General features: G+C 38.5%; 1 protein-coding gene across 1 annotated transcript in view; it reads right to left on the minus strand.

Annotated features, from left to right (window-relative positions):
* The window catches only part of YES1 (YES proto-oncogene 1, Src family tyrosine kinase), a 75,910-nt gene that overhangs the window by 43,661 nt on the left and 13,787 nt on the right, over window positions 1-18,462 (minus strand). The gene's annotated exons all lie outside the window — the stretch shown is intronic.

Genomic DNA, 18,462 nt, shown 5'->3' on the forward strand with positions numbered 1-18,462 from the left:
CTCTTTTTCTTATTGATCTATAAGGCATTCTCTGTAGTATTCCCAGAACCTAGAACAGAGCCTGGAACATAATAAGCATCAATAATATTTTTAAAATGAACGAATGACTGCTCTGTTTTTCTTCAGATCCTAATCATCTCTGTTTCTGCAACTATGCTACATAATTGGATAATTTATAGTGATTCTCAACCTCTAATCCAATCCAAGGAGGTTCTAACTTGTGAACTGCTTAATAATTTTTATAGAGGAGACCTTGTCTAGAACACCATCCAGGATTAAATCTTTCAATGGCTTCCTAGTACCTACAGAAGAAGAACCCAACTCCTTAACCTGGTATTCCACGTTAACTTCCCCAATTTACCTTCCCAACCTGCTTTCCCTACCACCTGCTAATCTTCCCAAACACAGACCTGGGGTTGGGGGAGACAAAAAAGCCAATTAGACTTTAAAATCAGGGAGCAGAGACTGTCTTTTAGAGGCAGAGCTAGCAGGATGTACAAAAGCCCACAGACAAGACAGAACAAAGTGGGACTTTGAAACTGTAAGTAGTTTGGTGCTGAAGTACAATGTGGAAGAGTAATAAGGGGAAAGATGAGGCCAGAAGAGACAGCAACAGGGAACAGAGCCTATACTACAAGGATCTTCTTCTGCTTAATACAAATTGCTTTAGATGCATGGGTATTCATTTAATTTTTGTTGAAAGAATAAATCAGGGACTTCCCTGGTGGTCCAGTGGTTAAGACTCTGTGCTCCCAATGCAGGGGGCCTGGGTTTGATCCCTGGTCAGGGAACTAAATCCTACATACCGCAACTAAAAAAGGCTGCATGTTGCAACTAAAGATCCCACATGCTGCAACTAAGCCCTGGCGCAGCCAAACAAATAAATAAATAGTTAGAAAAAGAAAGAATAAATCACTGAATTGTAACTTGATTCTGACTTATTCTTTCCAACAACCTGCCTAACATTTGTTTCTCCCCAAAAGGCCAAGCATAGCAAGCATTCTAGAAATACTTGTAGGTTCTTCAACTATTTCCTTAACTTATCAATTCCATAAGTCAGATAAAAGTTTTTCAAATTTCCATCAGGCAGTCATATATCAGAACTGCCTATACTATAACAGAACCTGCTTTGTAACAGTATGTTTAGTAGAGCTGGAACAGATTTGAAATAATTTTTAAAATGCACCTGGCTCAATCATTAGCAAGTAACACTTCACATTGTACTCTATGTTAAGGTATTCTGTCTTAATAGTATTTTACTCTTTAACAGTGTTTTATGTCTCCAAAGTATTTTTTTATTATTTAATTTGACCCCATAATAATCCTAATATTACCAGGGAAAAAAAAAGTAGGTATAGCCTCTACATCTTTTATTTGAAGAACCTGACATCTGGGTGGGTGAAGTCATTTGCTCAAGGAGATGAAGCTAAAAGTAAGCACAACTGGGGAACTGGGTCTGAGTTCTAGGCTGCCCTCTTTCCACTACCCATACAGCCTCTGGGGAAGCTTGTGTATAACATTTTCTGTTCTTTGATAAGTTACTGAACATCAGCCCTTTAGAAAATGTTACAAACATGATAATACTATTGGCAGTCAGCCTCACTGCTCTACCCACAACACAAATCTACTAACTCTGAAAACAGCATCCCGCCCCTCTCCACCATAACCATGTTGTTTTATTATTAGTAATAGTGATTAAAAATTCTCAGATGACTTAACACACTTTTGAACTCTTAAATTTAAATGTACATTATTTCTATAAACGAACTCTAGCAAGTTAACCAACTGTGACATTATATGCTGTATCCAGTAAGGGGGTAAAAAGCCCTAGTTTGACACAGTGCTCTATGGATCATAAACATAGTCAACGATTTTTTCTCTTACTTTCATTTTTAAATCCCTTTCCTTTAGCATAAAGCACAAAAGATAAGCAGGACCATGAAAGAATAGAAAACAGACGGAGAGGAGGAAACATCACACGACTAAAGGGCGTGCACTTTGTCTAGTAAAAGCAAACAAAGAACTTAATTTCCCAAGAGTCAAAGGAGAATAGAAAATGTGAGCAATGGAAAACTGAGCTTGCAGTGTCACTGACAGCAATTTTCTACCACCAATTTTTTCTTTTTTTGCACTTTAGATGTGCAAACAAGTGAACTTAAAGAAAAAGCCAACTCATTCTAAATTCTGGGTTGTTCCGCATGGTTTCTTTAATGAAGTCTGGCACAGGATCAGCCATAAGGACCTGATGTAAAGAACACTTAAAATTTATTGTGTTAGGAAATATAGTAACAAATTACAAATTAATGTAAAGCCCCAAGATATTTATTACTTGTAAGTATTTATAAGCATCATTCTCTCTACAAATTCAGTCAACTCTTGAAAAAATAAGCTGATTTTATACCTATCTTAAGATGTTTTTATCGTTCTTTGTCAAGATTTTTGACCTAGAAATTATAGTAAACAATTAGTTAATACTTTCAAGTCCTTATGGAAATTAAATGCTCCTCAGACACTGTATGGATTCTTCTTTAGTCGTAGTTTTAAGCCTTAAAAATATATCATTCAGGGCTTCCCTGGTGGCGTAGTGGTTGAGAGTCCGCCTGCCGATGCAGGGGACATGGGTTCGTGCCCCGGTCCGGGAAGATCCCACATGCCGCAGAGCGGCTGGGCCCGTGAGCCATGGCCGCTGAGCCTGCGCGTCCGGAGCCTGTGCTCCGCAACGGGAGAGGCCACAACAGTGAGAGGCCCGCGTACCGCAAAAAAATATATATATATCATTCAACTATTTCTATAATAATGTATATGTCCCTTCTGTTTATCTTTTTAAGACTAAAGAGAAGAAATTAGATACACGATTTTAGAAACAGCAGTTTATAAAACTGACCCAGAACTCTTTAGCTTTCTCCAAATTCCTGTAATATTTTTTTTCCACTGTGCTTTTGCTGTAACAATATTTTGAGTTTCAATGCATGTTTTAGTCAATAGATATAAAACTGAGACATCTATTTGGTAAATAAAATATACAACTGTAAACATGAAATTAATGCAGATCTGAGGAAAGGGATCTTTAGCAACAGAAGCAACAGCAAGGAATAGTCAGATATATTTCAAAAATCAAAATAAATCACATGACGAGGGGCACGGCTGAAGATGAGTTTAGGGAAGCAAGGCAAGAAGTGAATCAGTTTAATCTGTTACCACTCTCAGAGACCAGGAACCTTTCGGACCTTTGATACCATTTGGTGCAGGTCTTATATTCTGTAAAATCACTAGCCTTTTATCAGGAATAAGCAGAAACTGTATCCTCGCCTCTCGAACTCAGGCTAGTATTTCTACTAGTACGAAAGAAGTTTTTAAAACCACATTTTGGGGAGTTCCCTGGTGGCGCAGTGGTTTAGACGCCACCTGCCAATGCACGGGACACAGGTTCAATCCCTGGTCCGGGAAGATCCCACATGCTGTGGGGGAACTAAGCCCACGTGCCTACAGCCCGTGCTTCGCGACAAGAGAAGCCACCGTGATGAGAAGCCCGCACAACGCAACGAGTAGCCCCCACCTGCCGCAACTAGAGAAAGCCCGCGCACTGCAACCAAGACCCAACGCAGCCAATCAATCAATAATACATTTTGATTGGTATCCAGGAATTTAATTGTAACTTGTGCATATTATATAGGTTTAAAACCATCATTTATTTAAAAACTATTGTGAAATAATTTTAGATGTATGGAAGAATTATAACCTTCTTTTTAAAACACTGTCCTTTTTAGCTTACTCTGCCAACTTCTCAAACAAGATGTTCCATTACTACATGAAGTAAACAGTTTACTTTGGTTTTGTCAGAGGTTAATACAGTGTTTTAAAATGCTTGCTTCAAAATTTGAATTACCAAGTATGTTAAAAGATATTTTAATTTTTAACTTCCACGAAGAAAGTTCTGTCCTGTCAGCAATAATTTTTTTTTAAACTGTGGTTTTGTCATACAATATGTACTCAATAAATGTTTATTTTTCTCTTTCCTGGCACTGATTTTGAAGGAAATAAAAGCTAATATAATTCTCTGGATATCTACTAGGTAAAAGGATACGTGGAGTACCAATTTTGCCTTTAAATAGGTTTTTTTTTTCTTCTAAACATAAAAGTCTACAGAATAATGGTAATTACACAGTAGAATGGCAAAGACAATCAATGACCTTCTAGCGATTTGCTGGAAGAGACCGTGATTTTACTTTTTTAAAATTAATGGAAAAAGTCTTTCAGATCCTCTAAAATATCAAAATTCATTAGATACCTATAGGCACTGCCCTCCAGAAACATGAAGGGTGAAGATGAAAGACTAGTTCTCATTTTGTCAACATATCCACTCTCTGCAGGAGGCTTTGTTAGCTGGGACAGCTATCTTCCAAGAACTCAAATTCATCACGTCCGAAATAGAATCTGCCATCTTTCCCACCAAAATCCACTCTTCCTTCTCTGTCACCCAGATGTCAGTGAATGGTGAGTACACTGTTCCAGTCCACCCCGCTGCCTCAGTCAGAAACCTGAGAGTCATTCTTAACTCATACTCCTCCCACGCTCCCACACATCCAGTCAGTCAACAGGAACTGACAATACTACCCTGTAATCTCCAACATTCTTCCACTTTTCCCTCAACTAATTACTACTTCCCTCGGTACTAACCATTTACTGTCTGGATTACTGCAAAAGCTTCCTTCGCTGACCTTCACTGTCTCTAGTGTTAAGAATTTCTCCAGTCTTTTCTGGGTGTAGTGTGAAGGATGTTTGTGTTTTCTAAAGAGAAAATCTGATTAGGAGCCTTCAATGGCCCTGTCCATATACTGCTCCCAATATAAGGTCTAAATTCCTTAATATGAAATAGGAGTCCCTGCATGATTTGCTTTATTTACCTCTCCTGGCTCACCTCTTTCCATCCATCTCCTTGCTCCCTGCATATGAATTTTTTTTAGATTCTCAATTGCACCATTTTCTTTTCATAAATGCTCACCACAACCTACCTCTTTCCTTATGCTTGGCTTATGACTACTCAACCTTCAGCTCTTAGCTTAAATGTTCAAGGCATCTTCCCTGACCTCTCACGTGCTCTTATAGCCCATTTTATTCCTTCCCCACAGCATTTACTAAATTGTCACTGCCTGTTGGTCTCTGTTGTACCTTGGCCCGGTGCTAGCCCACAGAGATGGTCAATAAATGTCTTTAGAGTGAATGAATAAGAACTGACTTGGAATTAGACCACATTTCAATTCTGGTTTTGTTTCTTAATAGCTACTGGGATTCTTGATCAAATTAGTTAATCTCTCCTAAACCCAGGTTCCCTCATTTTTCTGGAGGAATGCTATCTATCATGAAAGGTTGTGAGAATTAACTAATATTGTATGTAGAGCAGCTAGCAGTACCGTAACAAAAACAAGTGTTTGCTTTAGTTAAGACTATTCTGGCTACAAGGACAGAACTAACTAGAGGGAGATTAAGCAAAAAGAGCATTTTAAATAAAGGTTACAGCAGTGTCTCATGGAATCCAATCCAAGGTCATAAGAAAAAACCAGAATCAGGAGCCCAAGCCATAAAAAGTTAGTTTGTTCATTTGTCTCTCTTCCTCCTGAGTCCTCCTGTCTCTGCTCACTCCCTCCCCAACCCCCCTTCTTTCCTCCTCGTCTCCCTGCCTATTTAATCCCCCTCTCTTCTCCATTCCCTTCCTATATTTGTCTCAGTCCCTCTCCATCTTTCACCTCTGCTACTCTGTTCATCTGTCTTATTCTTTTCTCCTGTGGAAGAATGGCTTTTTGGCTCTTGACTTCACATGGTAGAACAGTTCCAGAGTTATGGCTATCAACAGTTCCAGAGTTATGATCTTCATTTTAGAGCCAGACAGAGGATTCTAAGTATCAATTCCAAATTCCTAAAGGACCCTGGCCCATATTGGGTCAGCTACCTGCTTCTGGGTCTGTCTCTCTAAGCCAAGAGGTGGGATCACCACCGGAAATGGCAGATCCCACTTTAACCATGAGATGGTGGAGAAGGTCCTAGAAAATAAGGGTGTCTGAGCAATCAAAACACTTGGCATTTACTGTTCCACCAAGTGAAAGCTATTAACATTTAGACAGAATTATTTTACTCGAGTGAATTAGCTACAATAAGAATATATTAGTAATTAGTCATGTTTTAAGTTATAATTCTTTGATTTTAAATTTTATATGAATGGAAAACTTGATAACAGCATATATAAAAAGGATTATAGGGCTTCCCTGGTGGCGCAGTGGTTGAGAGTCCGCCTGCCGATGCAGGGGACACGGGTTCGTGCCCCGGTCTGGGAAGATTCCACATGCCGCGGAGCGGCTGGGCCCGTGAGCCATGGCCGCTGAGCCTGCGCGTCCGGAGCCTGTGCTCCGCAGCGGGAGAGGCCACAACAGTGAGAGGCCCGCGTACAAAGAAGAGTAAAAACTGTATAATCACTATTAGTACTTGACTAATAAATACATCAATATTATTAAAAAAAAAAAAGAATCCACCTGACAATGCAGGGGAAAAGGGTTCGAGCCCTGGTCTGGGAAGATCTCATGTGCCGCGGAGCAACTAAGCCCGTGCGCTAAAACTACTGAGCCTGCGCGCTAGAGACCGTGCCACAACTACTGAGCCCGTGTGCCACAACTACTGAAGCCTGCACAGCTAGAGCCCGTGCTCCGCAACAAGAGAAGCCACTGCAATGAGAAGCCTGCGCACTGCAACGAAGAGTAGCCCCCACTCGCCGTAACCAGAGAAAGCCCACGCACAGCAACGAAGACCCAACACAGCCAAAAAAAAAAAAAAAAAATCACACTGGTCTGTTAGGGTTCAGAGTTTATTATGATTTAAAGCTAATTCTGTACTAAGCAACATAACTTTGCTAAATTAGGAGAATGGTTTAATTTAACCAAGTAGAACAAAGTAGTTGAATCAATCAAATGAACAACTCATTCATTTAACTAGGTTTTAAAGGGAAATAAGCCAGTAAGAGTACCACCTTCCTCTTCCCTTACAAAGGGAAGTAAGTACTAGCCTTGGAGGAAGAAATAAGAACGGGCAGAGCTGGCCTGGCTCTAAGTCCCTGGAGGAGAGAGAAGCACTGTAGAAGGTCCGAGTCCTGGTAACAGGGCTGTGGTTGGCATTACGAGCAGCCTGTCTGGATGACACTCTGGACCCAACTGTTCTTTCGGTGTCCCCTGAATGGGAATTCTTTAGGAAGCTGGTCTCAGCATAGCAATTACCAAAATCACAAGGACTCAAAGACGGGAGACTAAGTGGGTGGGTGACTTCCTTGACAGCACAACACCAAACACGGAGGCGTTTTCCTTTTTTCCCCTCTATGGAGTGAGAGGGAGGGGTGCTTAATATAGGAGTACTGAATTTGGGTGACACATGCAGGAGAGCTAAGGAAATCTGAAATAGGACCTTTGTCTCTTGTGGTTAGCCCAGAAGATATTCTGCAACATACACTACTATAAAAATGTCATCATTAATAAATCCTCATTATCATGGATTCCATATTTGCAAAATAGCCTGCTTGTTAAGATTTATTTGTAACTCCCAAACCAATGATAATTTATGGTGTTTTAGCAGACACTTGCAGACATGAGCAGAGCCATGAAAAATGAGTTGCGAGATCCACACGTACCCAGCTCAGGGCAAGCAAGGCTCTCATACTGTAAACTAGTGTCCTTTCCACGGTCTATCTAGTGCCACTTTCTTTTCTTTTTGTGTTTTTGTTGGTGATGTTACTGTTTAAAATAGTATCCCAGGTGTTGCTGCTGAAGCGCTGTCCTCTCTCTAAACACAAGAAGGCTGTGGTGCACCTTATAGAGAAAATGTGTGCTGGATAAGCTTCATTCAGACACGAGTTATAGTGCTATTTGTTAGTTCAGTGTTATTGAATCAACAATACACATTAAATAAGGTGTGTTTTTAGTAGTTTTCTCCCTACTTGTTGAGCCTTCTAGGGCAGACTTAAGATGTATTACTGGAAGGAATCTTAGTTCTTTCAGGAGAGCTCAAAAAGAAGGCTAGATAACTGTAAACTTGGTGAAATCTAATTGTATTTCTCTGTTTTGCTAGATAAACTATTTGCCTCCTCCAAAAGAAAATATAAATAAGGTGTGTTTTTAAATAGAAGCACACATAAAACAGATTATACATTTATCAGCTGACAAAACGTTGTAATCAGAGGCTCACAGGGACCTAACCTTGTATTTCCTCTAGAAGCAATGGTTCAGTATTCACTAAATCAGTGTTCAAGGTGACTTTCTAGAACATAACTACTGCAAATAATGTAAACTGACTGTATATAAATACTTTGATAGAAAAGACTTCCATAAGCGAGTCAAAGGTTGTGCTTTTTGAAAACTGATTACATACTGCTAAATTTCCCTCTAATAAATTTTTTAAAGGAAAAATCTAAAATGCTGTACTTTTAAAATGTATAGCTTTTTGTTCTGCTTTAAAATTATATCTTTAAATGTACTAAAGCCCTCCAACAATTTCTTTGCCACTTTTGCATTTTTAAGTGAATTAAAATTCATTCAAATGAATTGTTACATTATATTGTTTTGCTCCAAATAGAAAAGTATTGAATTTGCTAGGCATGTATTTAGTCATCAATTACTAAAACAAAAATCAATAATTTAGCAAATCAAGAACAAGTAGTTAAGACATTCTTTTTTTTGTATATCTAATATTGTGCACACCCACTACATTTCAAAATGTTTTTCTGAATAAATGAATGAGCAAAAGTAATATACACAAGGTAATATACCAAAAAGTAGTCTGATTAAGCATGTAGGGTAAAATAACTAATGAATTTAATCATAACCTAGTAATAAATATATTTCTCTTAATTAGATGACAATGATTTCAAAAAGAGCTAACACTTACTGAACAGTTAGTGTGTTATAGCCACTGTGCTTACCACTTAAAATGAATTATCTCATTTAATTCTCAAAACACTCTGAAAAATAATTACTGTTACTTTCCTCATTTACAGATGCAGAACCTGATACACAGAGGATTAAGTAACTTGTCCAAGGTCACACGGCAAGTGAGACAGTAAGACTCCACACCTCCAGTGGTCTACCACTGTCAAACTGAACATCTTTAAAGCTTCAAGTTGTATAAATGGGTCTCTATTTTCAATTTTTCCATACCACCTGCGTGATAAGGGTCTGAGGTACTTATTACAAATGAAGATTCCTGGCTCTCAGTCCAGGTTTACTGAATTCAAATTTCTGGAAGTAGAACTCAGGAGGCTACACATTAACAGACATCCCAGGTGATGAGCAGGCACTCATTTTTAAGTAATGATGGGAGCCACCATTTTTAAGTATATGATTGACCCCTTATTCCTATGCTCCAAGCATACCTATTTACTATAACCAGAAAGCACCTTGCTTTGTCCATCTTCTCTGTGTCTTTGTTCCTATTACCAGCTTCCTATGGAATGTCCATTTTATTTATCCTTCAAAACCTTCTCAAATCTTACCTTCACCTGGCGTCTCCTGAATGGGCCTTTCTCTTGATCTGCCATTGAACTTTAAGACTCCAATACAATATTTCTCTCAGGTTATCTAAAGAAGTGGAATACTTAATTGATAAACAGAAAGGAGAGTTTCCTTTTTACCTCCTAAAAAGCCTTATTAATATGGTGCCTCGCCTGGAGTAGATGTAAATTTTTTTTAAGTTTGTTGAATTGAATTACAGATTCTTTTCCCCATCAATGTTTAGGACTTGACCCAAAAGATAAATATTAGTCAACAAATTAATGTTTGAATCTGGCTTCTTTAACCAAAGGGAATGGAGATAAAAAGACTGTAGTACAAAAAAAAAAAAATCACCCTAAGTAAAAATAAATTTAGGGCTTCCCTGGTGGCGCAGTGGTTAAGAATCCACCTGCCAATGCAGGGGACACAGGTTCGAGCCCTGGTCTGGGAAGATCCCACATGTCGCGAAGCAACTAAGTCCATGCACTACAACTACTAAGCCTGCACTCTAGAGCCCACGAGCCACAACTACTGAAGCCCGCACGCCTAGAGCCTGTGCTCCGCAACAAGAGAAGCCACCGCAATGAGAAGCCCAGGCACTACAACGAGGAGTAGCCCCCGCTCACCACAACTAGAGAAAGCCCGTGCTCAGCAACAAAGACCCACCGCAGCCAAGAATAAATAAAAATAAACTTAATCCATAATAATTAACAAGATTAATTTACTAGTTATCTACATCTCCTTTAATCTGTCAAGACTGATAATGCTTATGACCTCAACAACTGCTCTAGCCTCAAAATGTCAGTATAAGGTAGGTGACAAGAAAACAGCAGCTATATGAGAAAGGTAAAATGCATGTTCACCATTTCCAGACATTTCTGACATCATCTTATCAATTCAAGGTGGCAACAACAATTGATAATATCGGTTTTCTGCATTATTATTTAGCAACTGCTATTACTCCACTTAGAAATAGGTAGGAATGTTATAGACACGAGTAAATGAAAACTTATAGGAAAATAAGATTTGGTACTTATCAAATTTTTATATAGTCAAGCTCCAAGGACCATATCTATATCATAAAATCAAACAGATCTACATGACATATTTTCTGAAGGACTTTATTCCATTTACATTTGAATTGCCAAAGAATATCAATTTGCCTGCTTTGGCTCTTGGGAGTAAAAAATTAATGTGGAAGTAGTGTGAATGGTTTTATCATAGTCCAATGGAGCTGTCATATTAAAAGGAGACATGAAGTTTTTGGCCTCTCACCTTCCGAGATGGCCCACACACTGTCTATGGAGCGTGTATCTCCCTGATTAAACCTTCTTTCATTTTAAAAAAAAAAAAAGGGAGACATGAAATTTTTAATCAAAGAAGAGTTGATGTTTTCTTTCTTTCTACTTTCATATTACATGAGAAGCCTTTTACCCTAGGCTATAAACGATCACAGTCTTTAGTTCCTTAGCATGACCTAAGAATCAAAGCCAGAACCTTGGTACAATATTTCTGAACTGTTCCTTACTTCTGTGCTATACTATTTCAATCCTGAGGTCATTTTTTAAAAACATGTATGTAATAACTATGTGAATATATGTCAACATTTAAAACATCTTATTAAAAAGTTAAAAGACTGCATTTGATTTTTACGGTTTATCATATAAAGGAGTACAAGTTTCCAACAAGAGCCACAAAAACTGTATTAGAATTGGTTAAGATTTTTTGCAATACTGATACTATTTTGTGCTCTTTCCAGAATATTACAGTAGTATTAGCAGTATTTGCTTGCTTACAGCAAGTATATAAAAAAGGTGGGTTGTATTATTAGGCCCACATTTTATAGTATTATTTATTTGAGGAATGGGTATTTAAAATTCCATGAGACAAGTTACCTATACATGCATAAACTATTTCTGACTTGAAACAATTTTCTCCTATTTATCATTTTTGAGTATTGACAACAGAATACTATATGCTATAAAACCTAAAGAAATGGCACACGAGTGTTTTTTCAAGTTTTCCTAAATAACATGAATACATAAGATTTTTCATGATCCAATACTCTTGTGTCAAGGAGGAAATGCAAACTGAAATTATAAAATAAAAAGAATAACAACTTCCTACCACATCAATGAGCTATAGCAAAGGTTGTATTCAGAGCAAAATTCATAGTCTTACACACCTATTACTAAAAAGAAATTAATACAAATAAAATTTAGGGAAAAAAACAAAAACTCAAAAAGAGGATTTTTACTTGTAAATCATACTGAGATTTCTTTTCCTGTTGTTTCTAATTAATTTTTCTTTTAATTTTCTTTTATTTCATTATTATAATGGAAAAACTTCCAATGTGATTTACAAATAAAAATCAATGAAATAGATAAATCACTAGATTTAATCTTAATCAAGAAATGAAAAGGGCGAGTACACAGTTTTAGGTGTGAAAAGAATGCTAGAGCAACAGAAGATTTGAAAAAACTATAAACGGGAACTTTAAAAAAGTTTTAACAATCAGATGAAAAGGATGACTATCTAAGCAAATGGAAGTTAATAAAATTAACTCAGTTAAAAGATAGAGACCTAAATAAATCAATAAGCATGAAAAGGGTTTAAACCTTGTCAAAAATTCCATCAAAAATTGTTAAATATTTTATGGGTAAATTATCTGACACCTGTCAAGAATAAACTAGTTCTATGCCCTTTAATCTCTTCCAAAACATACAGAAAAAAGTTTCCTTGTTTTTTTACTGACAGCCGAATCCTGACAGTTGGTTTGGGGTCTCTACAGAGCCAAGAAGTGGGGAAACAAGGGAAAGATCTAGTGAAGAGTTCCTAAGTCAGGGGAATCTTCGCACTCTCTTGGACTGCTAGCAAATATCAGTCCCTAGCAAATTAAGAGTTTTTCTGAGGAAACACAGCACTGAAAAGCCCTTAAAATACCACAGACACCAAGGACCAGCAGCAGCATGCTCTTCTAGCCCACCACCAGATATCTGATCACTGACTTAGTATTGTTTTTTAGTTTTTTAGGGTTTTTTTTGCAGGCTTAGAGAATTTTTATTGAGAGTCTCGGACAGCCTGGAAAATGCAGTGCAAATAATATATATTTTCTACTTTTTAATCTCAAAATATATCTAATTTGTCTTTTGATTTTTCTAACCTTTTGATATAGATTTTTCCTAAGAGAGAAGTCCACGCCACCTGTCTTTTAGGGATGCAATTTTCTTGGTTGTAATATTTTTTCAACGGACATTCTGGATAATCAAGAAACCTTCCCAATCACTACCTACGTTACTCAAAAACTCTCCATATTCATTTATTCATTCAAAAATTACTGAGAACCTAAGAAGTGGAGATATAGTAGTGAACAAAACAAAGTCCCAGCCCTCATGCAGTTTGCACTCATATTGGGAATAGTAACAGACAACATTAGGCACTTACTATGTGCCAAGCACTGTTCTAAGTACTCTTGCACACATCAACCTACTCAATCTTTAAAACAACCCTGTGAGTTAAAGACTTTTTCTTTTTACTTTTCCTTTAAAGGTGAGAAAACTGAGGCACAGAGATTATGTAACTTGCTCCAAATCAAAGATAACTCCCAGGCAGCCTGGATCTAGAGCAATGCTATCCAACAAAAATATGATGTGAGTCACATATATAACTTTAAATTTTCTAGTAGCCGCATTAAAAATAGGGGAATTTCCTGGAGGTCCAGCGGTTGGGACTCCGCGCTTTCACTGCAGAGGACCGGGGTTCGATCCCTGGTGGGGGAACAAGGATCCCACAAGCTGCATAGCAGGAAAAAAAAAAAAGGTGAAAAATAAACAGGTGAGATTAACTTTAATAATATCTTACTTAACCTAATATATCCAAAATATTATAATTTCAACATGTATCAACCAAAAAAGTTGAATTATTTTACATTCTTTTTATCATATTAAGTCTTCAAAATCTGGATGTATTTCACACTTACAGCACATTTCAACTGCTCAACTGTCCCATGTGGCCAGGAGCTACTTGACACATTGTGATTAACAATAAGAAATATGTATTTGGTTTTCCTCCCTATCCCTAGCCCAGAGCTCCTAAAACCCTTGGAATTTCCTGACGGATAAGAGCAATAAAGGTGAAGGAACACCTTTTGTTATTCACAAGTCCCTGAGTTTGTGTTAGTGGTAACTAGTAGAAAGCCCCTAGGGTGAACCCACCAGTGGACTGAGTGGCTGGAACTTTCAGCCCCACCACACACTCCCACCTCAGGGGAGGGAAGAGGAGCTGGAGCTTGAACTAAACACCAACAGTCAATGGTTTAATCAGTGAAGCCTCTGTAAAGAGGCCTCCATAAAAATCCTAACTGAAGGGGTTCAGAGACCTTCCAGGTGCTGAAGAGACCTGGAGGTTCTGGGAGGGTGGCTTACCTGGAAGCCCCACACCCCTTCCCACATACATTACCCTGTGCATCTCTTCCATTGCCTGTTTCCGAGTTGTATCCTTTTATAATAAACCAGTAACCAAGTAAATAAACTTTTCCTGAGTTGTTAGCCATTACAGCAAATTATCAAACCCAAGGAGGTGTCATGGGAAATCCCAATTTACAGCAGTTGGACAGAAATTGTGGGTAATGTGTAGACTCACTATTTGCAACCTTGGTATTTTCATAAGTAATGAAATAGAGATAAATGAGATAGGAAATTTTAGGTGAACTCCTAAGGCATAATTATGTTTTAGGTATGTCTATTTAAAACTAGATTCTCCAAGGACTTCCCTGGTGGCCCCGTGGTTAAGACTCCACGCTTCCAACGCAGGGGGCCCGGGTTCCATCCCTGGTCAGGGAACTAAGATCCCACATGCCACGTGGCGTGGCCAAAAATGAAAAAAATAAATTAAAATTTCAAGTAAAAATAGTTTCTCCAGACTTTTGGTAACTTGAAACTTTAAAGTTTTGCTAAATAAAGTTAAATGATGGGAATTCATTGAATATCCAGGTCATTTCAAATAAGATAAAATACTGAAACATTAACTGCTAAACAAGTCTATCTACTTTTGTCTTCTTACGAGAGAAAAACTAAAGACGTTTGGGTTTATTAGACACATCCTGTACCACGTTGAGGAAAGAAACTATGTTATGAGAAACTAACATAATATTGTAAATCAACTATACTTCAATTTAAAAAATTATGCTCTGAGGAAATGTATGTTTCTAGAGGTTATAGAATATGTTCATAAAATTTGCCAATGGGGAAATGGTGGTATGACAAACAGTCCACAATTACTTACTTCTTAGTTTTCATCAGAAATTAAGGTTTTTAAGAGTTGAGAATTTTAATTAATGTAATTAAAACTAAAAATTAATATGGAAAACATCTTTGTATGCAAGGAAAAAGAAGGTATAAGGAATGGAAATGCATTTTGTTAAGGGAAAGAAAGTAGGGGACAAATTAATATGGATACAGAAAGTTGCAGAAGATTTGCAAGAGAAAATAAAGAATCCATAGAAAGGAATTCTATGGGACTTCCCTGGTGGCAAAGTGGTTAAGAACCCACCTGCCAATGCAGGGGACACGGGTTTGATCCCTGGTCCGGGAAGATCCCACATGCCGTGGAGCAACTAAGCCGTGTGCCACAACTACTGAGCCCACGCACTGCAACTACTGAAGCCCACATGCTCTAGGGCCCATGTGCTGCAACTACTGAGCCTGTGTGCTGCAACTACTGAAGCCCACGTGCCACAAGAGAAGCCACCACAATGAGAAGCCCGCACACCACAACGAAGAGTAGCTCCCACTCGCCGCAACAAGAGAAAGCCTGCATGCAGCAACGAAGACCCAACGCAGACAAAAATTAAAATCAAAAAAAAAAAAGGAATTCTGTGTGTGGTCAGGATTAAGATCAGGATGAATTTAATTGAGTCAATGAATTTTAAGATTAAAGGCAATATGGTACAAAACTTGAATATGTTTTCTTTGTTAAGAAAACAAATTTTTTTTGTGGGGAATACTGAGCGGCTAACTTTCTTTACCTTTTAAGTAATTTGTTCTAACTCTATATATTTGCTTTTGAAATCTTTTATTGTCACTTTGTTAAGTGAATAAGTATTGTTTCATGGTGACCTATGATCTATTTGACCAAGTGTTTTGAAAGTTGGAATGCAACATTTCCATTCCCCAAATTGAGGCAAGAATACACCCTGTTTCAACAAGAAGTAGCCAGAGCAGCTGTCGCCCCATTCCCTGAAAGATTTGGGGAAAGTTAAAACAGGAGTGGGGACTGAAACCAAGTTCCATTACAAAGTTTATGGTTAATATGTCTATCCAAAACTTTATCCCCTTTCTTGTCCCCTCTGACCTCAATGCCGTGCTAACTGAACACTAATCAACCAGAGTCAGATGCCTAAAGCTGCTGATGTAGATATCATCAGTAATATACAAACTCAGGTCATTTCTCCAGGGCAAGATGAGCTAACAGACCCCCGAGCCATGGACCACCTGGCTAGGAGAATCATAAACCAGAAACATCCTGACTCCCAAAACTATGACTGAAAAATGTCACAAGACCATGTCTCTTTTGTTAATCCCAGCCTCTTTGTTCTTCCCCTTTAAGAATATCCCTAACTCAAAGACCAAGTTGGAGTGGGCCTGAGGCTTGTCTCCCACTCCCCTGCATGGCACCCTGTAACAAATCCTTACTTTGCTACAAACTCCTGCTGTCAGAGTTTGGCTTTCTGCACTGCAGACACACAAGCCCTCTGCTCAGTTTCAGAGCCTGGGACATCTTACACCAAGAAAATTAAGTACTACTCAAAACATGATGTGGATATATCGAAAGTGTACAGGAACCATCTTGAAGAGGCTCTTGCTGGCTAAATACAGGATGAATTTGAGCATCAAAATGAATGACACTAATAGATTATAACCTGTTGACTAAAAAGAAAATCCAAAAATCACTCTGATATAAATGAGTGAGAAGGGAAGATTTTCTTTCAGAATCCCAACTAATAAACATAGAAGGAATTACACAGTTAGAAAAGTATTACTTTGCAGCCATCATTTCAATAATCAATTCAGGCAAGACTCATTCATGGAATCTAAAACTGTTTTCCTACAAATCACTTATTAATGAAAAAGAGAAAAATGTTAACTTTACAGTGGAGAAACCTGACAGATATCACCTTACCTAAGCAGAATTAATACTGCTAATAATGGGACTAACAAGGTGTGCCTCCTGATGGGCTATACCAGGAACGACACAATACCCCTGATATATCAGTAGTATTCCTGCCCTACTTCATAATCTAAATCTAATCACGAGAAAGCACAGACAAATCCTCAATAAGGTACCCTGTACAAAACAAGCATTCTGACTTTTCAAAAATATCAACATCATGAAAGATAAAGGCTAAAGAACTATTCAGATTAAAGGAGACTAAAGAGCCATAACTAGATGCAGTGGGTTACATTCTGGATTTTTTTTTTTTTTTTTTGCAGTACGCGGGCCTCTCACTGTTGTGGCCTCTCCCGCCGCGGAGCACAGGCTCGGGACGCGCAGGCTCAGCGGCCCAGCCGCTCCGCAGCATGCGGGATCTTCCCGGACCGGGGCACGAACCCGTGTCCCCTGCATCGGCAGGCGGACTCCCAACCACTGCACCACCAGGGAAGCCCTGGATTTTTGTTATAAAGGACACTATTAGGACAACTAGAAAAATTTTGATTACGGACTGCGACATTAACTCCTTAGGGCTGCTGTTTAAAAATAAGTAAATATGGGGTTCCCTGGTGGCACAGTGGTTAAGAATCCGCCTGCCAATGCAGGGGACACGGGTTCGAGCCCTGGCCCGGGAAGATCCCACATGCCGCAGAGCAACTAAGCCTGTGCGCCACAACTACTGAGCCTGCGCTCTAGAGCTCGCGAGCCACAACTACTAAGCCCACGTGCCACAACTACTGAATCCCGCACGCCTAGAGCCCGTGCTCTGCAACAAGAGAAGCCAGCGCACCGCAACAAAGAGTAGCCCCCCGCTCGCCGCAACTAGAGAAAGCCCGCACACAGCAACGAAGACCCAACACAGCCAAAATAAATAAATAAATAAATAAATATATTAAAAATAAATAAATAAATTTTTTTAAAAAGGCTTAAAACAACAGAAATGTATTCTCTCACAGTAATGGAGGCCACAAGTCCAAAATCAAGGTGCCAGCGGGACCACGCTCCCTCTGAAACTCTGGATAGAATCTTTCTTGCCTCCTGCTAACTTCTGGTTGTGGCTGGCAATCCTTGGACTCCTTGGCTTGCAGCTGTGTCGTTCCCATCTCTGCCTCTATCGTCACATGGCATTTTCCTCTTCTTATCAGTACACCAGTCATACTGGATTAGGGCCCACCCTAATTCAGTATGACTTCATTTTAACTTGATTACATCTGCAAAGACCCTATTTCCAAATAAGGTCACATTCACAGATACTGGGGATTAGAACTTTTGGGGGAAACACAATTCAACCTACAACAATTATCTATTAGATAACTGTGTCATAGTGATGTTAAAATTCCTGAATTTGATTGACTGTACTGTCGGTGTATAAGAAAATGTCCCTGATTTAGAAAATGTACACCGAAGTAATTAAGGGTGATGAGAATGATGTCTGCAACTAACTTTCAAGGTGGGGATGTGGGGAGGATACCCACACACATATACAAGAAAGGAATGACAAAATCAAATGTGGCAAAATGTTAGCAACTCTTCTGTAACTTTGAAATTATTTCCAAATAACAAGTTTTTCTAAAACCACACATGAAATAATACCTATGAATAAGCTTAACAACAAATGTTCAGAGTCTATATTAAAAAAATAAAACTGTGGGATATAAAGAACCTTAATAAATGAAACAAACCATTTATTTTTAGATAATAAGATCCATTATTATAAAGGTATCCATTCTTC

This window comes from Lagenorhynchus albirostris, chromosome 14 (genome assembly GCF_949774975.1).
Source record: "Lagenorhynchus albirostris chromosome 14, mLagAlb1.1, whole genome shotgun sequence".
Lineage (NCBI taxonomy): Eukaryota > Metazoa > Chordata > Mammalia > Artiodactyla > Delphinidae > Lagenorhynchus > Lagenorhynchus albirostris.